This window comes from Paroedura picta, chromosome 2 (genome assembly GCF_049243985.1).
Source record: "Paroedura picta isolate Pp20150507F chromosome 2, Ppicta_v3.0, whole genome shotgun sequence".
NCBI lineage: Eukaryota > Metazoa > Chordata > Lepidosauria > Squamata > Gekkonidae > Paroedura > Paroedura picta.
Window position 1 is genome coordinate 93,553,182 of NC_135370.1, and position 27,027 is coordinate 93,580,208.

At 40.8% G+C, this 27,027-nt stretch overlaps 1 long non-coding RNA gene across 1 annotated transcript in view; it reads left to right on the forward strand.

Moving 5' to 3' along the window:
* Positions 1 to 1,429: 1,429 nt before the first annotated feature.
* The window catches only part of LOC143828746 (uncharacterized), a 65,102-nt gene continuing 39,504 nt past the window's right edge, over positions 1,430 to 27,027 (forward strand). Inside the window, exons 1-3 of the long non-coding RNA XR_013227846.1 lie at positions 1,430 to 1,496; positions 2,046 to 2,197; positions 4,086 to 4,164. This is a non-coding gene — a long non-coding RNA (uncharacterized LOC143828746). The remainder of the gene's footprint in view (positions 1,497 to 2,045; positions 2,198 to 4,085; positions 4,165 to 27,027) is intronic.

A 27,027-nucleotide genomic window follows, 5' to 3' on the forward strand; every position in this document is an offset into this window, starting at 1 on the left:
GCATGGGGAATAGGAACCAGCCCTCTTGTGGCCTTTTGGCCACAAGGCAGCAAAATATTAATCCAACAGGTATGCCGTCCGGTATGCCACCGGGCTCCCCGTGCCCCCAGTGACCTGCTGAATATTATAGGAAGTTTGCTGCATTTTGGGAATGAACAAACAGCCTACTCAAACCAGGAACCTGGCAACAGCTTTATTAACCTTCTTCCATGCAACATCAACTTTTTTCGGGGAAACAGCGCCTCTCCAAACTTGACACTCCAACAATGCAGACAACCAAATTTGAAGTCCAGGAAACCGACAGGTAATGTTCTCAAAGTCTCGTCTGATGGATTCCGCCAAACCAACTGCTGTCATACTGGTAAGATCATTTTCACCGAGTTGAATTATCAAAATGTCACGATGTGACATTTATCAAATTGTGATGAATGGCCATGTCCAGGTCAGTCAGCAGCGATGGCCAACGCATTCCCTGACGGCCCACCCAGGAGATACGGTAACGATCTTCTAGACTAAGGCTGGTGCTCCACCCTGAACTCACTGCATAACAAGCAGCCCAATGGACAATACTGTGCCTAATGACTAGCACTCTCGGAAGTCCCCGGTCCTGATCTGCAACATGGAATGTGATACACCATCATTATAACAGTAAACCTGAGCGCACATACCATTTATATGCAACCGAACGCCATTGACCCACTGCCTTTATTTCTTCTAGAGGCAGCCCTGAAGCACCTGCTTCAGTTGCCGCCCCAATGTGGAATGAATGGGTGCCAAATTGCTCTGCCGGTAGGCCTAACTGGTTCAGTGTGCTCCTTAAGAGTGCCCCAAATTGGTAACGAGATAAACAGGTGCCATTTTCATGAATCAATAACGGGCCCTCGACCGCTGGGTGAACTGCCAGAAAGGCTCTTATAGCACTGACAGGGCAAGGAGTGTCCCCCGTGCTTGCCCCCCAAATTATGTGCGAGCCTCATCCTAACTGATCCCTTTTTGATCAGTGGAGGAGAATGTGCAGCTCCCTATCGGAAACCTGCACATCTCCTCTCACTAAGGCTAGATCTCCAGGGTCTGAGCGGGACTCCGACAGCAGTTCACAACCCTGAAAAGCCCCGAAAATGGCAAGGATAAACACTGCTCTGAAAAGGACCTCCTCATAATGGCCACAGCATACTGTGGGCAGCCAATCCAAAATGCTATGCAAGATGTCTGAGGAAATAGGATATTTGGCATCCGCGAGCTCAGGGCTGATCCTCTTTCAACCAGCGATGGCCCTACAGATTTAAAAGGCGGCAGGGAAGAGGGAAAGAGGCAGATGCTTCTCTGACCTTTCCCTATAAGGTGACGTCAGAGGAGGCTGGGAAGAGCCAATCTGGCTCCCTCCTCCCCCAGCATTCTGCTGTGCATCTACTGCCACTCCAGGGGCTTATGGGACTTGTAGTCCCCCCTGTGTCTTTTCCGGCGATGGCTTCCCTGCGACAGCAATCGCGCCCAGGGTAAGTCCCGATCACCTTTAGCGGTACACAATTGTAATTAAAAAAAAAATAATATTGAGTATCATTTTTTCATTCTACTGGTGAAAATTAATTGACATGTGTACCACTTCTGTTACACCGAGGGGTAATTTTCAAATGTCCATAGATTACTTTCTTTCAGTTAATGCTCTTCTGGGTTTAGTCCCAGACTGACCATATTTTCTTGATACAAAAAGATGACAGTGGAATGGCAAAAATAGATGGGGGTTAAATATTCTGTATTAATGAAAGTAAGGTGATTAAAAAGTTTTATAAACATATTGAGTATACCAATATTCTTCAGTGACAGAACCCATACAAAATGTTAGATAGATGTAGGCCAGAACCACTCAGCTAGGGGAAAGGGTTTTCAACCATGTCTTTAATTTAAAAAATCATTTCTTAAAGCAGCCCCTAAAAGGAAATTCTAAAGTAAAATTTCTTCCCTGGTTATTGGGTCCATTATATATCTGCAAATAAATAAACAGTTTATGGTCCTGGCCTTCTCTCTCTCTCTCTCTCTCTCTGCAGGCCAGAAGAACTGTAAGGGCGGGGCTCATGCAGCTGCAAGTTTACCAACTGCCCATGGTCCATGAACCTTTGCACCCTAGGCCCAAATTCTGTTTAACAGAAATCAAACATAAATGAAAATGACATAAGCTACATTAGTTTGGAATGTCCAGGTGAGTGATGATAATTAAATGTTGTCAAGTAACAACCAATTTATGCTTATCTGAACCTTCATGGGATTATCAGATCAAGAGATGAACAGAGTTCATTAGCAATTGCCTTCCTTGGTAATCTACCAAATAAATATTAGCAAAGTCCTATACTGCTTAGCTTCTGATCTCTAACAAGCTTGGGCAAGTCTGGGTTATTCAGGTTGCTCTGTGGATGACTATTTTCATATTTTGTGCCTAAACAAAAATGTTTATTTAAAATCAAAATGGTGCCAATATCTTGTTTATATCTAGACTAGCTTCAAAGCCCATTTCTAAGAATGGGCCTTGAAAGGCCTCCCTCCCCTGGCCCCCAGCCAGGCAGCTTAAGGTAGCTTTGGGCCGCAGCTCGCAGCCGGATCAAGTAGGACTAACGGGGGCTGGCCAGCTCATTAGCAGACCCAAGACAGAGCTCCTTAGCAGGCAGTCAGCAGGCCTGGAGGCCCTCATGAGCAGGCCCAGCCTAGCAGGCTAAGAGGCCCTTGTTAGCAAGCCCTCCACCACGACCCTTTGCCCAGGGCCCTCTCCCCTTACCTGCTGCTGGCTCCAGGCACTGAGGCAGGTCTGAGAGCAAATTGGCTAGAGTCCAGGGATGGAGGTCGGGAGATGCAGGGGCAGGGCCACTCAGGGTGCAGCCAGCTGACCCTGATTGGCCCTATTCCAACTTGGACAGCCAGACACGTCCCAACCCCCAGGCTGTTTCACAAATATATACAGGAATCATGGATACCACAAATGTAAGGACACTTCATCCACTCACCCTGCATGCAGTTGAAAGTCTATTGTTCTGAGTCCTATTTACAGTTATGCCTGAGGGTAGATCTCTGGTTAATATCCAAGACTCATTCTGACAAGATTCTCAGAAGTTTGTGTGTGTTGCAATAAACAAGGTCAGCAGGGGAGGAAATCACAAATGGATTCAAATAGTTTCTTTGGTTACTACAACTTGTTCCTTCGTTATATCCATGTGACTAGCAGCAGCTTCCTTCTGCTTTAAATGGGGATGTGTGGAATGAGACTCTGTTCCAGAGAAGCAGCTGTCCCAGCTAAGACTTATTTGTTGGTAGTTCCATTCCTAGTTTAGGATTTCAGTTTAATGGTGAATCAGGAGGTAATAGCAGTCTTCTTTCTTTACCTCAGAAAAGATAGATCTTAACCTTCTTGCCACCATTCACAAAACGTACAAGATCTACCTGTTCAATCAGTTTTTTTTAAAAAAAAGAGTTGTTCCCAGTGACTGGTTACCAGATAAGGGTTCTGGTATAATGGGGGAGGAGGGAGGGGGGGGAGGAACTCTGACTTGATTCAGGTTTCAATTCAGGTTTCCTGAATCAGCTCCATTATACCCTATGGAGCCATGCAAGTCAATGGGAAATCTAACATAAGCCTGTTCAGTGGGGAAGGAATTTGACATAGAGACATGACATTTGCATCATAGCTGCTGCTATGAAGATTGAACAAGAAGGTCCAATTTTATGGGCACCCGTGTTGCATACATGTGGGAACTACATACAATGTGACATGTTTACTATTTACACTGATATTTCACTGGTTATTTTTAACCCACTTTTGCCATACCTATACATTTATCAACTGAGGTAATACAATGCTTAAAAACGTATGGCATGATAAAAGTGATAATTTTTGTGTTGGAATACCAGGACTGTAGATAACTATTATTTTGTAGGAAAAACATAGGGATCCAAAACAGAAGACTCTTAATTTTTCACCAAATCATCAGCCCTATATTAAAGACTTTTAGCCTTTTCATCTGAAAATATTTTGAATACTGTATGTGATTGCACTGGAGAAATAAAGCAAATCAAGTTTCATTGAATTGTTCCACTTACAGGGAACAAGAAAAAGGAAGATATTTAAAAATATAGTTTCAATACCTGTGTGAAAGAAGAAAAACTATGCTTCAAAAGCCTGTGAGTGTTACAATATAAGCTCATCTTGTGAGGTGTTCATTTTTGTGCAATCTATGTGGGAAGCTGACAGGCACTTTAGACAACTTATCATGACATGGCATGCCATAAATGTGACGCAGAGCTTCATAAATGTGACAAAATGCTTCCCGAACAACTGCTGACTTTTAAAGCATCATTCTCATTCTCCAAAAGTGGAATATTTACTGTAAGTGCAGATTGTTGAGATCTGCAGCTAATTTGCTACCTGCACATCGTTAATATGTTTGTGAATACTCATAAGAAGTGTGCAGTTATAAGGGTCTGTGACTTGACTGTGCTGCAAACCAGAGGTGACAGTACAATAGAATACAATAAAAAAGTGTCAGTATTGCACTCTGAATGCTAGTTGAAAGAGAGAGAGAGTGAGAGAACACAAATGCAAGCCAAGATAAAATATCTAATTGAGAAGAATAAAACAATATGTATATCTCCTTGCTGCATGCTGCTCAGCATCTCAAGAGCTAAAATAAAACTATAAAGGCAGATCCTTATGATAGTTTGAATTGAAGATCAGGTGAAGTTTTGTTGCCTATTAACGAAGGAAAATAATCAGAAATGATTTGTTGCATTGTAGCTAGCAACGATAAAAGATCCTCCTTTTTCTGTTTGTTCCCTTTATTTTTATTGCCACTAATAATTGTTCCGAGTAGCTTAGCTATGTGAATAAGTCCCTGAAAAATGTGCCCCACCCCCAAGCTGAAGCTGATTTGAAATTTATCTTTTCAGCATTGACCTCATTTTCATCTCTGGTGAATAGGTTTTGCTGGATGTGTTGATTTGAACAGGTTGTTTGTAACCTGTTTGTTCATTGATACCAGTGGAACAAAAGAATTGTGATTACGGTGGTTTCTACAGGAGAATTTGTGTGCTTTCCCTGTTACTGTTGTGGTTTCTGATACAACACAGCAACAATGTAGGTTCAAAGGGGTGGCAGGTGACAGTGGATAAGCGATAGGGTTGTGAGTGTCCTGCATAGTGCAGGGGGTTGGACTAGATGACCCGAGGAGGTCCCTTCCAACTACATGATTCTATGATTCTAAATGCTGCATGTCAGGTTTCCCCACAGTCCCTTGCCCCAGTCTCCCAGCAGTGATCATTATTAAAATGCATTGTATTTGTTTTAGCTCAGTTTTCCAGCCTGTCAAGATCATCCTGTACCCTGATTCTGTCTTCTTGTGAGTTTGTTACCCCTCCCAGTTCAGTATCATCTGCAAATTAAATAAGCACCCCCTCTATTCCTTCATCCAAATAATTTATGAATATGTTGAATAACAGAGCCCAGGACAGATCCCTGAGGCACTCCATTCATCACTCTCCAAGAAGATGAGAAACCATATACAAGCACCCTTTGGGTGAGATCTGTCAACAAGTTCTCGATCCATCTAACAGTATTAAGATCTATTCCACATTTTACCAATTTGCCAATAAGAATATCATGTGAAATCTTATCAAAAGCCTTACTGAAATCAAGGAAAACAATATCCACAGCATTCCTATGATCTAGCAAGGTAGTAAGTTTGTAAAAAAAAAAGCGATAAGGTTAGTCTGACATGACTTGTTCTTGAGAATGCCTTGCTGATTCTTAGTAATCACAGCCATCACTCTAGCTGCTCAAGAACTGACTGTTTGATTATTTGTTCTAAAATTTTGCCAACTATAGATGTCAAGCTGACAGTAGTTACCCATATCGGTAGTTATGTCAGTAGTTACATATATCCTCCTTTTCCCCTTCTTGAAGATGGGGACAACAGTTGCCTTCCTCCAATCTTCTGGCACTTCACCTGTTCTACAATAGTCAAAAATAATGGACAGAGGCTCAGAAATTACATCTGCAAGTTCTTTTAGTATCCTTAGATGCAGTTCATCTGGCACTGAATATTTATTTATTTAAAGAATCTAGATGTTTATGTAGTGACCCTACAGTGATCCTAGGCCACAACTTCCAACACTTATCATATGAAATGATTATGCCATGTTGAGCACAATTTCCCTCACAAGAGAAGACTGAGGAGATGTAGAAATTAAATGAGACTTTTTTATTATTCAGTTCTTTTGAAAGCTGTTTATGTTCCCCCAAGTTTTCCTTCTCAAGGGAATTGTCTGCAATTGTGCCCTCAGTATTTCACTTTTGAGAAACTTCCAATGTTCTTGAACTGCCATCTCCACAAGTTTTTTTGACCACGGAATTCTACCCAACGTAACTTTTAAGTTTGTTAAAATTTGCTCTCCTGAAATCCAGCCTGTATGTGTGACTACCTACAGCTTTTCTCTTCCCCAAGATCATAAAGTCCCAAATCGTATGGTCACTACCACCAAGTGCAGCCTCAAGTTTTATCTCATCAACTAGTTATTTCCTATTGGTAAAAATCAAGTCTAAAAAAGCATCCCCCCTGTTTGCCCCTTCCACTTTCTGTGAAATGAAATTATCAGCAAGACAATTCAAGAATTTATTGGACTTTTCATTGTTAGCAGAGCAGGTATTCCAACAGATATCTGGGTAATTGAAATCTCCTATGACCACTAGGTCCTGTCTCTGAGAACTTTGTAATCTGGTCTAGAATCATCTCATCCAAGTCCTCTGCCTGGCAATCTATAGTAGACTAATAAAGAGCTATTATAATACCACTATTATTTCCTACTCCTTTTATTTTTACCCAAAGTCTCTCAGCTGAACTCATACTGAGAGACTTTTTTTCCTCACAAGTATATATGTTGTTAACATATAGTGCTACTCCTCCCCCCCCTTCATTATTTGTCTGTCCCTTTTAAATAAGTTGTACCCCTCAATCCTATTGTTCCGGATGTGAGAGTTATCCTACCAGGTTTCTGTAATGCCTATTAGATCATAGTCCCCTTCCTTTATGAAGACTACTAGTTTTTCCTGCTGGTTTCCCATACTCTATGCATTAGTGTAAAGACATCATAATCCTTCCTATGAGTATTCCAGGCTTTTAGTTTTTGAACTTTCCTATAAGTTAATATTTCCCTGCATATGTGCCATCTACAGTTATCATCATTGAACTAAGCTTTGAATCTTCATTTCCCTCCTCTGTTGGACTTAGTTTAAAGCCCTCCTCACCAGGTCCTCAAGACACTTCACAAAGACATTTTTCCCATGTTCGTGAGGTACAAACTTTCTCCCGATAGGATAGCCTCATCACAGTAGCGCCATCCATGGTCCAAAAACCCAAAACTTTCCCAATTACACCAATGATGTAGCCTATTTATCTGCATTGTTTTTCTTTCCCTTCCTAAGTTTTGCCCATTATCAGAAAGAACTGATGAAAATACAATATGTGCTCCCAAATCCTTCACTTTCTCCCCCAAGGCCATGTAGTCTTGCTTCATATACTCATCTCTGCAGCGGGCAATATCATTTGTTCCCACATGAATGAGCAGGAAGGGATATCTGTTCTTGGTCTTTACAAGTCTTTCTACCCTTTCTGTGACATCCTTGATTCTCGCACCAGGTAGACAGCATACTTCTTGAAACAAGAACTCTGATCGATATAGTTTGGCTTCTATTCCTTTCTATAGGGAAGCCCCAATTACCAGCATGCGTCTCCTAGTCCTAGCAGAAGAGGGAGCAGAAGAGGTAGTCCTCTAATCCACAGGGGCCTATGAAACATCTTCTGAGCTGGGGGGAGGAGTTCAGGGAATAGCCCTTGTTCCTGTGGTCCAGAGTCAGGGGCCTATGAAACATCTTCTGAGCTTTGGGGAAGTTGGGAGAATAGCCCTTGGTCTTGTGGTTCAGTCACTATCTACAGGCAGATCCTGGAAACAATTTGTGAGTGTCAGAGGGGCAGAACATCTCCTTATCTTTTGACATCTCTGTCTTTCCCTATTATATCTTTGCCACCCAAGGGGCCAGCAATATACTTTTAAAGGGAAAAAAAAGAAAGCTGAGAATTCACAGAACATGTTAAATTGATAGTTATAATGGCATAACATAAAATATGTAACTCATTATTTATAAAAATAAATAGAAGTCCCCTGGTGGTAGTGACAGGAAATGGCAACAGCTGGGACAGTGTCAAGGAAAATGGTTGCCATGTGGATGGGAAAATATAACCTATGTTATGTATTTATTTTTCAATTTGTACCCTGCCGCTCCCAGCGTGCTGGCTTTGGGCAGCTTCCAGCATTGTTTATAAAACATACATAATAAATTGCATGTTACATATAATATTTACACTTTTAAACATCTTAAAAATAGTCATGCCAGCTGTATAGGCAAACTGTTTCATTTAAGAGCGTTCAGGTTTTTGTGGGGGGAGGGATATAAAGGGAAATCAAATAATGTTTAATCTGAGGTATATAGCCCATGTGGAAATGGCCAGAAAGAAGAGTAACATTTCCATCTGTTCAGCCCAGATTCAAATTTCTATGCAACAAATAATGTCAGAATTCTGTAATAGTGACTGGCAAAAGTCAAGTCATGGACCCATCAAAACCAAGCACTTCTAAATTTAGATTTACTGGAGCATAAAAGAAAATTTATGAAGAAAATACACATTTCATTGATTACAGCAAAGCTTCTGACTACATGGGCCATGAAAAGCTATGTTTGTGCCATGGGTGTGCCAAAATATCTGATTCTTTTGATGTGCAACTGGGTATGCTTCACAAGTGGCTACTGTTAGGCCAGAACATGGAGAAACAGAATGGTTTCCAGTTGACAAAGATGTCAGAAAAGGATTCATTTTTGCAAATAAGATAATGGAGCAGATTTCAAAGGGGTTGATCTGCAAACAGCTGAAGGATAATTTGTTGATATAGGGGAGTCAGAATGAATTTATCTCTAACAGGTCCTGCCATACCAATCACTTTGACCAAGTGATGGGCTTTCTACATCGTGGCAACTCAGTTGATGTTGGATTTCAGTAAAGTTCTTGTCAGTTCTTCAGGGCCTGCAAAATGGAGCTCTTCCACCAGGTCTTTTGGCGAGGCCAGGGTTTATAAGATCAAAGCCCCTCCCTGAATCAAATGGAACATCTGTCTGCTAAGGCAGTCTCTGGAATTGGGTGTATGATTGAGTCTATGAACCAAGGGATGGTCACTGCCTGAGGGGTGAGTTATTGAGTTGTAATGGTAGTGAGAATTTTTTAGACTTTTGTGGAGTTTTTATGAGGATTTTATATTGTAACCTGCCATGAGTCACTCTGTGAAAGTGGTGGGATATAAATTGATAAATAAATAAACAAATTAATTAATGAATTAATAAAGTTCCCCTTGATGTTCTGATGGGCAAACTGTAAAACTGCAGACTATATTTTTGGATGGTTAGGTGGATAGGGAACTGGTTAGAAGAACAAACTCTTAAGAGTCAATGCTAATGGTATTTTATCAATTTGGAAGGAGGTGAGCAGTGGGGCATCATAGCGCTTGTTACTATGTCTGGAACTCTTCAATGTTTTATCAGTGATCTTGAAGAAGGGGTGGAGGGAGTCCTCATTAAAACTGCAGATGACACCAAATTGGAAGGAGTAGTGAACACCCCAGAAAATAGAGTTCAATGAGATCTGAAAATGCTGGGAAAGTGGGCAAACAAGAACAAGATACAATTCAATAAGGAGAGGTGCAGAATTCTACATATGAGTCACAAAACATAGAAACATGCGTAAAGGTATCCCCTGTGCAAGCACCGGGTCATGTCTGACCCTTGGGGTGACACCCTCTGGCGTTTTCATGGCAGACTCAATACGGGGTGGTTTGCAAGGGCCTTCCTCAGTCATTACCGTTTACCCCCCAGCAAGCTGGGTACTCATTTTACCGACCTCGGAAGGATGGAAGGCTGAGTCAACCTTGAGCCGGCTGCTGGGACTGAACTCCCTGCCTCATGGGCAGAGCTTCAGACTGCATGTCTGCTGCCTTACCACTCTGTGCCACAAGAAGCTCTTACAGAAATATGCATAGTGGATGGGAAATACACTTCTGGGTAGCAGTGTGTGTGAATGGGATCTTGGGGTGCTTGTGGACGATAAGGCAAATTATGTCCTGGGCTATATCAACAGAGGCATCACACCAAAATCTCAAGATGTCATAGTCCTACTGAATACCACATTGGTCAGACCACATCTGAGTACTGTGTGCAGTTCTGGAGGCCTCACTTCAGAAAGCACATGGACAAAATTGAGACAGTGCAGAGGAGAGCAACAAGGATGATCTGAGGTCAGGGAACCAAGCTCTATAAGGAAAAGCTGAAAGGAATATTCAGCCTGAAGAAGAGGAGGTTGAAGTTCCTGTTGGCAGCAGAGAACAAGATCCATAGTTATGAATGTAAATTATATTCAGAATGATACAGGATACATATCAGGAAAAAACATTCCACAGTTAGTATAGTTCAACATTGGAATCAGCTGCCTAAGGAGGTCATGATCTCCCCTTCACTGGCATTCTTTAAGCAGCACTGTACAGATACTTTTCATAGGTGCCTTAGGCTGATCCTGCATTGAGCAGGGGGTTAGACTAGATGGCCTGAATAGCCCCTTCCAACTTTATGATTCTATGATTTATTTCCTTCTCTCTTTATTCTATATCAGGCTTTCTTAACCAGGGTTTTGTGAAACACTGGGGTTTCTTGACAGCTCTGATTGGGTTTCCTGAATGGTTGAGAGTTAATTAGTTTTAAAATATATTTTAAAATGTTTGTTAAACATTTATTGGGTAATACGATGGGTTATGTTGACCCATCCACTCTTCCAAAATAGCCAATGAGGGAGCTGGAGGGGGGAAGGGGTTGGGCCCCAGGTGAGCATGTACCCAGCTATGCTTCCCAACCACATACTGCTCAATTGTGCCACTTTTGGATGTCTTGAAGCCTGAAGAATGTTTCAGGAGTTTCTCATTGGTAAAAAAGTTGAGAAATGTTTGTCTATATGCAGGATATATCCTAAAGAAAGCTGGATTAAATTTAGATGAAGTTGGATATTGGTAGAAGAAATATTAACATTGGGGTTGCATTGTTTTACGTGCAGTTTTTAGATTTTTATGTAAACCGTCATGAGTCGTCTGAATCTGGGAGTAGCGATTAATAAATACAAATATAATTAAATAAATAAACTATTGGAGATATGCAGATGATATTGCATTACTGGCAGAAAACAATGAAGACTTTACGTTGTTCCTGCTTAAGGATAGAGCATAAAGTGCCAAAGCAGAATTACAGTGAACATCAAGTAGAGAAGAATAATGACCACTGAGGAATTACAAAACTTTAAGGTTGATGGTAAAGAAATTGAAATAGTTCAATATTTTCTATTCCTTGGCTCTATCATCAATCAAAAGAGATACTGCAACCAGGAAATCAGAATACACAGCTATGAAGGAATGCAAATAGGCTGTTAAGTGTAAGACTGTGGGAATTTCTGCACATCTAAAAAAATAGCGTTATGCCAGTGAAATGGCATAACACTAAAAAATAGCGTGACTCCAGCTATTCCTCACCTTCTGGCTCTCTTGCTTTTGTCTGCCACTTTCCCGTGCATCTTGGCACTCTGCATGCTTGCCTGCTTGAAATGGCAGAAGAGAGCAACGTGGTTTACACGTGACTATCCTCCACCTGTCCATCAAGCCAGGCAGCCAATCACATTTCTCCATGTTTTAAAGGGCCCGCAATGCCAGCTAATCTTTTTAAAAGTAAAACTTCTCTGTTGAGACACCTATGCATCTAAACATAGGTGCATAGTGCTTTTTTAAATGCCACCCCTTTTGGAATCATGAACCTTGAATCTTTAAAAAATTAATCTCAAGCCCTATTTTTTGGGGGTGGACTTTAGAGAGGCATGCTTTGTGTTTTAACTGGAGGGGGGATTATTTTTGCTTTGCTTGCATGATTTAATGCCTATTCATTGTCCCCAGGAGAAGGAAGAGGAAGGTAGGTGTGAAAGCAGGCACTGGAGGTGGAGATAGGGCTTCTTCAGATCCACACATTTCCTTGGTGTGTGGCTTGCTGGTTGCTCTCCTCTCGCTAGCACTACATAGTCTGGGGAATCCACTTTATGCGATTCCCCAGCTAGTGCTTTAAAATAGAGGATGTAAAACGGTTTGCTGCTTGAAGACTGGATGTTGGCGACATCATGCAAAATGCCAGAAATATGGCATCTGCAGAAGGTAAGCATTTCACTATATTTATTGGATGTGGAATGTCCCTGAGTACTGGTGATCGAGATAAAGATAATTTATACTGTAATATTCCCCTTTAGTATGTATGGGTGTGAATGTTGACAGTCAGAACATTAATTCCTTTGAAATGTGGTGTTGGATGAGAGTTTTACAAATCACGTGGTCCACCAAAAAGATAAATAAGTAGATTCTAGATCAAACCAAGTCTAAAAACTCACTAGATGCTAAAATGACTAAACTGCCTATTGTATTTTAGTCACATTATGACAAGGGAAGACATCCTGGAAAAGACAACAATGCTAGGAAAAGTTGAAGAGAACAGGAAAAGAGGAAAACCCAACATAATATGGACTCAGTCAAGGAAGCCATGGCCCTCAGTTTGCAAGGCCTTGTTTACAGCAGTTTGGTAGATAACAGGATATTAGAGAAGTCATAAATTCATAGGGCTGCCATAAGTCAGAAATGGCTTGACAACAATTCTCTCTCTCTCTCTCTCTCTCTCTCTCTCTCTCTCTCTCTCTCTCTCACACACACACACACACACACACACACACACACACACACATCTAGATTTCAGTTAAAGACAGAGTATCTCCCAGTTTCATTAAAATGGGCTGGGTTGTGTCCCATACTTGTTTTATGTGTGTCACAATGTAATTCACATTAGAAAGTCTATAGTAAGACCCAGGACTTAAGCTGTCATAAATTCTGGATAGGGTTGGACTTCCATGAAAGAGCAGATGTGTAGCTTGGAGGAGCTCCTGGATCCAGGATTATTGTTGAATAAACAGGTAGTAACTGAGACCAGAAGTTCTTTTTACCAGCTTTGACTAGTTAGTCAGATGCAGTTTTTCCTGGCCCGAAAAGAGCTAGCTCCTGAAGTGCATGCCCTGGTTACATCTAGACTAGATCACTGCAACTTGCTCTACATAGGGCTGTCCTTGAAAAGTCATCGCATACTTCAACTGGTTGGCGCCAAATGCAGCAGCCAGGATGCTAACTAGAGTGGGCTGTAGGAATCATATCAATCCAATTTTGATCCATCTACAATGGCTCCCAATTTATTTTCAGGTCCCCATCAAAGTGTTGTTTTGGACATGATCCTTCTCCATGTAGGGCCTAAGAACTCCTCACCAAGAACTAATGAGAGCTTTGTTAAAATGCTTCAGTTAGAGACTGTTCTGTGAATATGTGAATACTTTGAAATGCTGCGACATTTCTTTATACACATTGCACAGAGTGCATAAAGCAGAGCTCTTGCTTTTCCTCCCATTGCTTCAAGCAATACATAAATGCTGGCAATTCTAAGGGTAGAAATGAATGTGTACAAGGCCATACATACCCATGATTCAAAGAAAGCGAGGGTTACCATATGCTGTGGTTTCCTGAACAAAACTGGAATCAGGAGATGGTGTGAACTAGAGGATGCTATGTTATGATCAGTTTTAAGTCACAGCTTGTTTTTATTTTTACTTATTTATCTTGCCTTGCCACAAGATTTAAACTAGGGTGCTTAGTTGGAAAAACATGTTTAATTGCATTTTGCATACATTCTCATTTGAAAAGAAAATGTTGTTCAAATAAAGTTCTCAAATATTTAGGAAAACATCTGGACATTTTTATAAAAAGGATATGAAAGAAATGCAGAACCTCAGACTGTTAAAAAGGCAGCATGTTGAAATGGGTCTGATATAACAGAAGCAACATGCTTCCGAGAAATCTTTTTTTATTGTGGATGTAAAAACATCCTCTGTTGCTAAATATGGATTTGAATCACTGGAGTCCACTAATATTAAAATCCAGAGCTGAAATGAATCTGAAAAAACACATTAATATTCGGTATTTCAGAATTAAATGTTTTGTCTTTTTATGAATGAAATATCTGTTTGATTAGAATTATGCTCAGCAAGTGGAGAGATCCATAAAGATATGTGGGGGCCTTTAATTCCCACTCCCTCAGTAAGTCTCTTTTCTCTTTCCTTTTCTCCTCCTCACCCCACTGACCAACCTAACTTTATCTTTCCTCCCATCTTCAATTTTGTCTCCTTCTCTCCCCCCGGCAGTCCTTACCCATGAAAAAAAAAGGTTCACTTGCATGGAGACATCTCCTGGGATGGAGTGTAATAAACCAAATCCTACACTGGGGAACCCACAAGGACTTTTTTGGAGGCATTTCATTTTCCCCTCCCCTCACTATTTCTTCTTTTCCTCATGTCATGACAACACCCATAGTTAACAACTTTTCCTGCTACTTTTTTCCCCTATCCAACAACCAACCAAACTTTAATTTGCCTGTATCTTCAACAATATTTATTATTGATTTACTTCCTTTATATTCCTCATTTCTTCACAATTGTGACCCAAAGCAACTTCATCATTCTCTCTTTCTCACAGCAGCACTGTGATATGTGTCAGCCCCCCCCCTCACAAACTGGCGGTAGAGAGTGTCAACCCCCTGTAGTTGAGGATGCGGAGATTGGACGAGTAAGATTATGCCATCATTGTTGCTATTGTGACCAATTGGTTATTAACCACTGTAATTTTACAGTTATTGTATGGATTTCAGGGGATGGGGTTATGTAAGCCGCCTTGAGCCTTCGGGGGGATGTGGGATATAAATACAACAACAACAACAACAACAACAACAACAACAACAACAACAATAATAATATAGGTTTGAGTGAGAATGTGTAACTGTCCCAAAGTTACTCAGTGAGTTTTCATGGCACTGTGAGGATTGGAAAATGATCCTAATTTGAAACTCTTATCACCAAATCATGCCAGTGGCTGTTTTTTAGCAACAACAAGCAGCTGGTCCTGGACAAGTCATGCAAGTTATATGGTATCAAGTCACCCCATGGATCCTGCCAGGTCTGGCTTTGTTATGTCCTCCTTCAAAGGCCAAAACAGCCAGCAAGGGACCTATCTTTTAATGCCAAAAACCAAGACTGGCAGCTTGGCAGTACTGTTGTAGCTGCCTAGCAACATCCACTGAGGGCATCCATTTAGTAAAACTCCGCATGCTGCCTCTATTACTTTGGAGATTTTTAATCCCTGCCCCCTTTTTATTGCAGATTTTTCTGTAAACATGGAACCTTTCTCAATTTTGTGGAAAGATCTGTCTTGTCTATTTAAATAGACAAGCTCCAGACTCTTGATTTAAGTATCCTCAGATAGGGCCATCTTAAGAATTAGACAGACTTTATCTAAAACTGTAACTACTAAACTATACTGGCTATTGTGGGATGGCTACTTTTGACCAATACACAGGCCAGGTTGAGTCATGCAAGTATGGCATCAAGTTACCCTGTGGCTGCTGCCAGGCCTGATCATGATGAATCATCTTCAAAGGCAAAAAATGCCCTTGAAAGGATCCTGATGCCTCTTCCTGCCAGTTGTTGACAGAAACCAAGGCAAGAAGACTGGCAATACTAGTGTGGTTGCCTTGTGAACCATGCCACAGTCTTTAATTGCTTAAAGATGCAGGTACTATTTATAACATTTGGTAGGGTTTTAACCCCCTCCCCAATGTTTTCTTTCCAGATTTTTCTGCAACCCTGGATTTTTTTTTAGATTTGTACAAAGATTTGTCTTTTCGGTCCATGGCCCTAATATCTGGATTTAAGTATTTAAGCCACATTTAGAGTCAGATATACTTATTCCTGTATTTCTGAGGGGCTCTACAACACATTATTACATGTGGAAGATTATCACATGATGGACTTTCTATGTAAGTTATCTCAGCTCATAATGGGATGTAGGGAGGGGCAGGTAACGATATCCCCCCACTTGCATGTTTAATACAACATGTGATAGTTTTTCGTATTGCTAAAAATGCAGAGAAAGGGCATCACAAACAATAGAAGAAGAAGAAGAAGAAGAAGAAGAAGAAGAAGAAGAAGAAGAAGAAGAGTTGGTTCTTATATGCTGTTTTTCTCTACCTGAAGGAGTCTCAAAGCGGCTTACAATCGCCTTCTCTTTCCTCTACCCACAACAGACACCCTGTGAGGTGGGTGAGGCTGAGAGAGCCCTGATATTCCTGCTCGGTCAGAGTAGTTTTCTCAGTGCTGTGGCGAGCCCAAGGTCACCCAGCTGATTGCATGCAGGGGAGCGCAGATTCAAACCCGGCTCGCCAGATTTGAAGTCCACACTCCTAACCACTACACCAAGCTAGCTCTCTTAATCCATTGCAGATATTTGCGATACAACCTGGAATCTACTTAAAAACAGACCTGTTAATATATCTGTGAATACCTGGCACATTCACTATTCTTCATGCTCTTCTGAGAACTAGTATACTACAGAGATTGATCTGTGAAAATGAAAACACATGGTTTCAGTCTTGTCTCTACTATGAGCTCACTAGCAGTGCAATCCTAAACTGAATCACTGCTTTCTAAACCCATTTGAGTCAGTTGGTTTAGAAGGATGTATCTGAGCTCAGGTAAGCCTCGTAAGTTGACTAAGGCAAGGCACTCTTTCTTAGGTCCATTTACAATGTTCCGATAGTAAGTCTGGCCTTACTAAATTGTTGTAAAGATTACAAAATAATGCATATGAAAGGTTTTGAATTGCTATATATGAAAGCTAAATACTGGTATATGCAAAAGTAAGACTAGAAAGTATTTAAAGAAATGTCAAAAATAATATACTCCATATAAAACTCCAAACCAGAAAGCATCATGCAAAACATAAAATAGAAAAAACAAGCATAAATGATATTATAATAGGGATAGTCCATAAATACCTAGTTTCTTTAAATGAAACTAAGTTCTCTGGGCCAGATGAATTGTATCAAAGGGTACTAAAAGAACTTGCAGATGTAATTTCTGAGCCTCTGTCCATTATTTTTGGCTATTCTTGGAGAACAGGTGAAGTGCCAGAAGACTGAAGGTGGATAAATGTTGACTCCATCTTCAAGAAAGAGGAAAAAGGATAATCTGGATAACTACTGAACTGTTAGCTTGACATCTATAGCTGGCAAAATTTTAGAACAAATCATCAAACATCCTGTCTTTGAGCACCTTAGAGCAGCATGGCTTTCTCAAGAACAAATCATGTCAGACTAACCTTATCTCTTTTTTTGAGAAAGTTTCTCAAAAAAATTTCAAAAATCCTTTAATAACATATAAAAATGTCTATATGAAAGTAAGTGTTGTTGTTGTTATGTACGAAGTCGTGTCCGACCCATCGCGACCCCATGGACAATGATCCTCCAGGCCTTCCTGTCCTCTACCATTCCCCGGAGTCCATTTAAGTTATGAAAGTAAGTAGTTGTTCATTAATAATACATAATAATTAAATAGTTTTAAGATAAAACAAATAGATGAAGTAAAAATATGATAACCAATTACACATTCCTCCATCGAATGCTCAGTAATCAGTAATTCACACCAACTATAAATGCTGATGGATTAGAATTATTTCTTGCTTAGCTGATTATCCTTTTGTATCACTGCAGCCAAGAATTTATGTTATTTCTGGGGATATATTTCTGAGAAAGTTTCTACCTTCATTGGAATGCTGTAGACATAGTTTATCTTGATTTCAATATTGATAAGGTCCCACATGATATTCTTGTTGACAACTTGGTAAAATGCCAAATAGATCCTATTAAATGTGCAGATGATACTAAATGGGGAGGGGTAACACACACAGCAGAAGACAGAACCAGGATACAGGATGCTCTTGACGGGCTGGAAAACTGAGCTAAAATGAATTTCAGTTGTGATAAACATAAAGTTCTGGATTTAAGTAGGAAAAATCAAATGCATCATTGTAGGATGGTGGAGACCTGTCTTGGCAGTTGTATGTGTGAATTGGATCTCCAGTGACTAATCAGAAGCCCTGTTAGACTAGTGCCCCACTTAGCCACAGCCATTAAAAATAAAAAAAAAATTGGTGCTAGCGTGTATTATCCATTACATTTTATGATCTGGGAGAACTCTGCAGAACAATTCAAAAGGGAATTTCCTGTTATTGGGAATTAGCTTCTATCTGTATCAGCGCGGCTCGCTGTTATATAATATTTCGCTAAGGGCTAAGTGGGCAGAGAGTGGGTGTGGCCTTTCAGAGGCAGGGCCCAATTGCAACATGCAAAGAGTGTCCTGATTGAGTCCTGCCTCAGGTCATGCCCACTCAGGACTTTGGCTCAATCATTGGACCAAAGTTCTGACAGGGCCCGCCCTCCCAGCCCAGTCAGGGGCAATCTGGAGACATCAATGCCAGTCTGTTCTTGACCACTGTAGGGAGAAGAGGTTGGTAGGGCTGCCAAGGGGGATGAGAAGAGAGGCTTGGACAGGCTACGCCAGCCCTTTTCTCCCCAAAGCTGTCCTAACTGTCGTGTCCAACTGTAACTTCCCTCCCTTTGCCTCAGAACACTGATTGACTGGCAGGTGGCTGGTGAGGGCTCTTCGTCCCCCCTCCCTTCAGGCCTGCTGTGAAGGAGCCTCTGTAAGCCCATGACTGAGGGGAGGGAGGTATTTCTGAGAGCAACGCAGAAGAGTATGAGGGCATGGGTGTGGGCATTCCTTTTGAGGGGGGGGAGAGCTTTCCCCTTTTGCCAAACAGTTGGCTGACAGGGAGGCCACAGTAAAGCCCCTTCTTACTTAAAATACTGTTCTTGCTGGGGGTTAGACACAGCCAAGCCATGTGTATTTCTTCTTTCCAAGTCTCTGCAGATTTGAGGCCTACCGCACAGTGCTATTCTGCAGACAAAACTGGATGCTGTTGCGGAGGTTCCTTTGTCTCCTGTTTCATCTGCACAACAACCCTGTGCAGTAGGCCACAAGTCTTACAGTTCAACAACAACCTGTGTGGGAGGCCTTAAATGTTTCTTCTCCACCACAACCCTGTCCAAAGTAGCCCTTTCTGCCTGGGGAGCTGATCTTTATACTCTGCAGATGAGCTGTAATTCCAGGAGCTCTCCAGGCTCCACCTGGAGGTTGGCTAGCCTTGGGTTGGAAATATTCCTGGAGTCTGACCTTCAAAGGAGCCATTTTTGCCTGCAGAGCTGATCATTATAATCTAGAGAAGAGCAGTGATTTAGATACTATGGTAGAGGCTTGCAGACTGCAGTTGGGAGGAAGTGGTGCAGGTGTGTCCCTCCTGGTCTGTGGGTTATGGCCAGCCCTTACCAGCAACTGTTTGTATTCTGGGGCACAGACAGGCAGACCAGTATCAGTTCTGTGAGTCTGGAAAGTGCAGGAAGATCTAAATAAATATTTACAGCCTGAAACTGTACATAGTGAACAAGTAAATGGCTGGAGAGACATGGGAACTGTAGTGACTTTTCAAGCATGGCCCGGCAAATTAAAAAAAACAGTATAAAAAAAACCTTACTAAGGTGAAGACTGCTGTGCACAGAGAGAGCTCCTCTTATGGTTGCCAGCTTCCATGTGAGGCTCTGTACCCTACCTTCATCACGAGGAGTCTGCTATGGGGAGAGGAAGGGAAGACAATTAGAAACTGCTTTGAGACACCTGAGGCCTTCTGGGTCACTGCGGCCCATTCCCAGTTCTCTCAGACCTCTCACAGCCCAACATCTCTCACAGGTTGTCTGTTGTTGGGAGACAAAGGGAAATGTGTTTGTATACCGCTTTGAGACTCCTTTGGGTAGTAAACAACAGGGTACAAAAATCCAGTTCTTTTCCTTCTAAGGAGCAACCATGAAAGAAGCATGTGGGCACATAACATTTTATCAACAGTGAAAAAATGGAGACAAAAGGAGCAGGGTGAACACCTGTGTACTGTGACTACCCCATGTGTATTAGGGCAGGGGGACATTTTGGTGTCTGTGGCCTAATTTACACAAGAAGGAAAATGAAACAGACCCTGGAGGAATTGATTGCCATGTAATCTCCCCTAAGAAGAGTCTCCAGTCTGATTTCCCCTTCACATATCTGAACAAATGGCTCTGGAAAGCTCATCTGTAACCACTATGCCACAATTCCCAAAGGTCAGTCCTCTTCCATACTCACTGCACATTCCACACCACAGGTTCTTGACATCAATCTCTCCACACCCTCACCCTCATTTGTCACCACATCACCACAACCTCCCACACAAAACACACATTCAGCCCCATGCCCTTACAGACTGGACAACTCCTCCCCTTCCTCTTCCCACTGCCAAGCTCTAGCGCCCATTGTATTCCTGGAGACAACGGGCTTTGCCCCTAGTATATTTTATAACACTTTAGTGTACTCTGATATAGATTCTTCAACAGTATATCTTATGTGCCAAGGTAGAGCATTCTATTTATTTTTTTTCTGGAAGGCGAGGGATAGTCCTGGTGCCATAATTGAAATGGCTGTGTCTACCCATTCCCAATAATTGGAGAACTTTAAGAAAGACCTCTGAGAAAGATCCTAATAACCGAGTAGGTTCACATGGAAGTAAACAAACTGTAAGTATTATGGAAACCAGCAGTTTAGGACATTAAAGCTGGCAACCAATGACACTAGTGTAAAGTGAACGAAATAGCTAGTCCCAGCTAACAATATAATCATTTCATTCTGAGCGGTTGTATTTGCTGGGAATACTTCAAAGACAGCATCATATACTATGCATCATAGTAGTCTACTCTGCACATAATTAAAACATGCATTACTGTGGCTAGTTTGTTCTTAGGAGAAGGTTGTGACAGAAGAATCACTTTAAACTAACAAAATATTGACAGAGCCAGCCTTAATGAGGGGATCTGAAGGAAAGTCTATCAGCCATCTATACAAGACAGATTGGTGTAATGGTTAAGAGGAGTGGTTTCTAATTTGGCAATCTGGATTTGATTCCTTGCTCCTCCACATGCTGCCAGCTAGGTGACCTTAGGTTTGTTACAGTCCTGATAGTTCTGTTCTTACAGGGTGTCTGCTGTGGGGAGAGGAGGGGAAGGCAATTGTAAACCACTTTGAGATTCCTTTGGGTAGTGGAAAGTGGGGTATAAATATCAATCCTTCTTCTTCCTCTTCCTCTTGAACAGTTTCCTTATGTAATATTTAATGAAAAACACAGATATCTACAAATAAAAATAGGGATTTAAAGAAAATGAAGTTTTGTTTTAAGGAACTACTGTAATGAAGCTTTGTTTACCACAATGCCAAGAAAGTATTAGTGCTTTCACATTCATATATTGAACTTGGAGTCATGTTGTGAGTAATGCTGATATCAGCACTGACATCTACAGGGCATGATTTTCTGGTTATCCCCCCCCCCAATCCCCCAGTCTATTAGGGTACACAGTATATGTTTGTCTGTGTTTTCCCATTACAGACTGCATGGTTCAGGCTCTAAATTGGAAAACAAATAGCTGCTGGCAGCTTGGATTACATCTATAATTTTGGAAAATGGTGGACTATGGGGAGAGGGCAGAAAGTAATGCAATACAGGAGTCAACGGAATGACTTGCTTAAATACATATTAAATAATAATATGGTAAATAAATTGTTTAGTTTTTAAAAGCCTTCACAGCCTGGTACTCTATCCACGAAAGCAAGAACACTCTTTCCTTATATAATCATTTTTGAAAACTGCTGTACAGTTTACACATTTTAGTCTGCTTGAATTATCCATACGCTGCAGTGCTGCTCAGTTTCAGCAGCATTTGGACGGCTTGATTTAATATAACTCCTAACAAACCTGCTTTTGTGATATGCTGCATCATTCACATCTATACACATCTTCATAAATATAAATACATGTGTAGCCAAACAATAGCACACTTTTTTGCACATTAAGAGGAAAGTTAAATGGCAGTATATGTTGAAAGAAGCTTATATTAGATGAGGTGCTTTATCTTTTTTCTTCTTCTTGTAAAGATGACAGCACAGCTTGTGCAGTGGTTTGCAAACCTTTGTTAAGGGAACACCAGTTTTCGAGTTTAAAGCTCTCTGAGCTTCTTCCATGGAATCCCTACATGCTACAAGGTAGCTTTTTAAAAGGGCCTTTCCCCTTGAATGTTGGCTTTATGTTGGTTTTTCATTAGTATTGTATTTAAGGACTGCTTGTGAATGGAATTTTTATGCCTGGAAACCATCCTTTTAAGGAAAAATAGTATATCAAATAAATAAACAAACAGTTTTAAGTGTCATTTTTCTAAAATTCAACATGATTTACAAAAATAGAACCCCACATTACTTAATAAATGAAACAAACAATAAGGAATAGCACAAAAGAAACAAGGATTGTATCCTTCTTAGAGGAGGGGCTCTGTCTGAGTGGCAGGGCATTTGCTTGTCATGCAGAAGGTCCCAAGTTCAATCGCCAGCACATCCAGTAAAAGAAGAACAGGCAGTAGGTGATCTGAAGGATCTCTACCTGAGATGCTGGAGACCTACTGTCAATCTGAATAAACAATACTTACTTTCATGGACTGATGGACTGATTCATGTGTCCAAAATATAAAATATTAATAAGAACTAGTCATTGATACCAAAACCCAACCAAAATAAGGGTCTTACAGTGTTCTTATCTTACTGACATCAATCGATTCAGGAGGGTGTCACTCTTTATAGGATTGTACTATTAAAATTCCTAAAGGCCAATAAAGAAAAAAAGCTATAAAAATTTGAGACAAATAATTTCATATTCCTTAACTTAATACATTTTTTTCAGCAACAGATTTTATTTCCTATTAAGCTAGACAGAACATAAAGCAGAAGGTATGGAAGGTTCAAGAAACTAGGGCTGTGATCTAAAAAACCCTCATTATAGTTTCACTGCTAGATTTGGGGAGGGGACATTTACCATTTATTCTTGATTTTTGGGCAAGGCAGTACTAGTTTGCATTCAATTTTTTTTAATTTCAGTTTCCAGAATTTTGGAGCCTTCCTTGGGAGGTGGTGGGTTCTCCAACTTTGGAAATTTTTAAACAGATTCTGGATAGCCATCTGACAGAGGCTGATTCTGTGAAGGCTCAAGGGGGTGGCAGGTTACAGTGGATGAATGATATGGTTGTGAGTGTCCTGTTGGACTAGATGACCCATGAGGTCCCTTCCAACTCTATTATTCTATGATTATTTTCAAAGGGGAACTTTATAAAGGATCTGGGCTAGCTGTTTTTAAAGATAACAGGAACAAATTTCCACAGAATGATGTTATTAACAACCCAAGGCTGTGCAGGAGCTGGCATGATTTTGGGGCATATTTGCCTTGAGATGAAGGAAATCACCAAAACTGGAGTTGCCACTCCTTATCGCAATTCACATCAGGGAGCAACCAGGGGCAAGCCCGTGTAGAGGGAGAAATGAGTGACAGTCTTGTTAGCATTGTCTTGCCATTACACCACCTTCTCTATTTCCTGCTCATGAGAATTATTTTTGAAAAATGGCATGGTCCACATTGCTGCAGGACTGCAAAGCTCCATCCCCCAAGTCAAAATAAAATATTTTGTAAATTGTCCTTGTCTGGTTTTGGATTGGGCAGCCAAGACAAATCCCTTTCTGTGTATTCTGGCATCTGGGTTTTAACAGGAGGCAGATAGAGACACAGAGAAAGCTGCCCCAAGCTACTGACCAGAACTGCTTCCCTCCTAAGAATGAGCCCTAATTACCTGCTGTGGCTCCTGCTACCACGGAGAGAGAGACATGGAGAGAGAGACAGACCACCGCTAATTACCTCCTATGTCTCCTGCTGTGATGCACATCGAGAGACAGGCAGCAAGAGGGAGAGAGAAAGAGAGAGAGACACAGAGAGATCTGCACCTCCCAGTGTCCCCTGGGTCCTAGTGCCCATTGCGTTCCTGGTTGCAATGGGCTTTCTTGCTAGTATATATATATATATATATATATATATTTGACAATGGGTGGATGGTCAATTAACAGGCAGATATAGTAATCCTTATGCATGGATCATTAAGTTTTTAATAATTTTATAATGTTTATATTTTATGATGTCTTATTTTGTTACAAAGGTAAAGGTATCCCCTGTGCAAGCACTGGGTCATGTCTGACCCTTGGGGTGACGCCCTCTAGCATTTTCATGGCAGACTCAATACAGGGTGGTTTGCCAGTGCCTTCCCCAGTCATTACCGTTTACCCCCCAGCAAGCTGGGTATTCATTTTACCGACCTCGGAAGGATGGAAGGCTGAGTCAACCTTGAGCTGGCTGCTGGAATTGAACTCGCAGCCTTATGGGCGGAGCTTTCAGACTGCATGTCTGCTGCCTTACCACTCTGTACCACAAGAGGCTCATTATTTTGTTATATTTTTACTTTATTGTTAGCTGCCCCAAGACTTCAAGTGAGGGATGGGATATATATTAAATCATTTTTGATGATGTTACTTTCTGCACAAGTTAGTCTATGACATCCTTGCAGTAGTACAAGATACCTTCTACTGCATACAAGATTTTGCAGTTTGGAGCGCTGTCCAACACTAGCAACAGAAGAAAAGTAGAAAAAACACACTACACATTTCCAAAATAAGCTCTGGAAAACAGAGCTGTATGTGCATAAGACTGAAGGGACCTAGCAGAACAGTTCAGTTCTTATGCTGACATCTTCCTCTCATATACTTAGGACACCTAATTGGGAAGGGCTGGGCTTTAGGCAGTGGCTGATTTGATTATGAGAAATAGAGAGCAATGCCTATGACAAGTGTTTTGATTATATGGTACTTAGCCTGCCGGGTGCAAAGGTTATAGATATCACGTGCTGTCTAGATGTGTTGATAGAAAGTGATGGGGAGAAGTCTGCAGTCATAGCATACAATGACATCAATGACATTGAGAAATATATCTTGGAGGACAATAGTATAAACAATAAAATCAGAGTCCAGTAGCACCTTTAAGACCAACAAAGATTTATTCAGGGCATGAGTTTTCGAGTGCAAGCACTCTTCCTCAGACTAGTGCTTGCACTCGAAAGCTCACGCCTTGAATAAATCTTTGTTGGTCTTAAAGGTGCTACTTGACTCTGATTTTATTGTGCTATTTCAGACCAACACGGCTACTCATTGAATAGTATAAACAGTCAGGGTAATATTGGTAGGAGCACATTAACACTTGGGAGTGAGTGTAGAATGGCAAACAGGGCCATGTGCATAGAGAAATGAGCTGAGGGAGGTTGAAGAGGGAAAGACATTATAGCTCTCTATATGTCAATGCTAGAAGCTAGATGTATATTAGAAGGAATGCATTGTGCTAAATGACAATTTAGATATAGTCAGTGTCTCAGAAACATTATGGAATACAGAATGTCTATAAGATATAGTTATTCATGTGTATAAACTTAAAGACAGAACAGGAAAGGACATATTGGGAAGGAGTTGTAATATACATCAATAAGGGCAAAGAATCAAATAAATTAAAACAGAATCAGGGAAGAAACACCACAACAGAAATCATATGGATGGGTTACTTATAAGTGGGGGTGGGCTACTGCTTACCTTACTTTTGATCCTGATCTTGAGATAGAGAAAGAAATAAAAGAGGTGATAAAAGCAGATAATGTTGCAATACTGGATGAATTAAATTACCCTCAGACTGACTGTGTAAACGTCTGCTCAAGTCAAGCAGGAGCAGGACAGCCACATGCCTTCCTCTACCGCCAGCTTGCCGCCTCCTCAAATGGCAGCTTGGGGTAAGTCCTAGCCATGTTCAGCAGAAAGGGACTCATTAAGAATGCCTGACCTTCTGGTTAAATTCCAGTACACATACTTCCACGTTCAAGTTCACCAACAGTGAATGTTACAGAATTCTATGGTGCCACAAGTCAAAGTTCACCAATGGTAAATTGTCCTGCAGTACTGGAAATGTTTAATTAGCCCACACATAGCTATAGGCCTCAAAAGTTTTTTAGTTTTCCAATGATTTCAGAAAAAAACACCCTTCGGTGCACATCTTTTCCTAGTTTTTAAGAATAGTAAGAGCTATTTTTTCCGGTTCCATTTTACAGCCTTCAACACAACCTTCACCTAACATAAGACAGGATATTTAAATAAATAGGAAATGACACAGTATCAAATCCAAGCGCTGCTGGTTGGTGTTAAGGAAATGTAAGGCACACAAAAATGGGGGTGTGGAAGTGGGTTTATGTAAATCATCTGTTAAAATTAATAACAAACAAAATCGAGTTCCCTTTGTGGTTGATTTTCTTCTTTGCTGAACCCTACAATAAAATAGTTATCAAAGAAAGCTACCAATTAGTTGTTAATTCAAAACATCTCCAAAAATAAGCCTTCAAATCTCAACTGATATCTTTCCAACAACCTCCTAATTGCAGCAAGTCGGTGGTAAAAAACATTGAATTAAATAAAAAAAAGATGTATTTCATTTGCTGGAGTGTATGCTAGCCTTTGCTTAATTATTCCCAGAATTTTCTCATTATACCATGAGCTTCTCAGAAGATTTGTTATGTATATGCCTATATTTAGATACAAAATAAAGCACAGTTTTTAATGTCCCAGACGTTATACTTTACACAGTAACTGGTGTCCCTGGTCTCTGGTACGAAGGGCAGGGAGGGTGACTCCTACATAAAAAACTTAATTTCTATTAATAACCATTTCCTGCCAAAACAGGAAGATACAAAAACATTTCCTCAAATTAAGTTAAATGTCATATTCTGAAAATCAATACCTGATGTTAGAATAAACAAAGCAGAATAATGAAAAAATCTGTTTCTCGGGTTCCTAGTCACTTTCACACACTCTAGCCACCCAATTTCTCACGCCAATCCATGGTATCCCAAGAAGCCCATTTGAG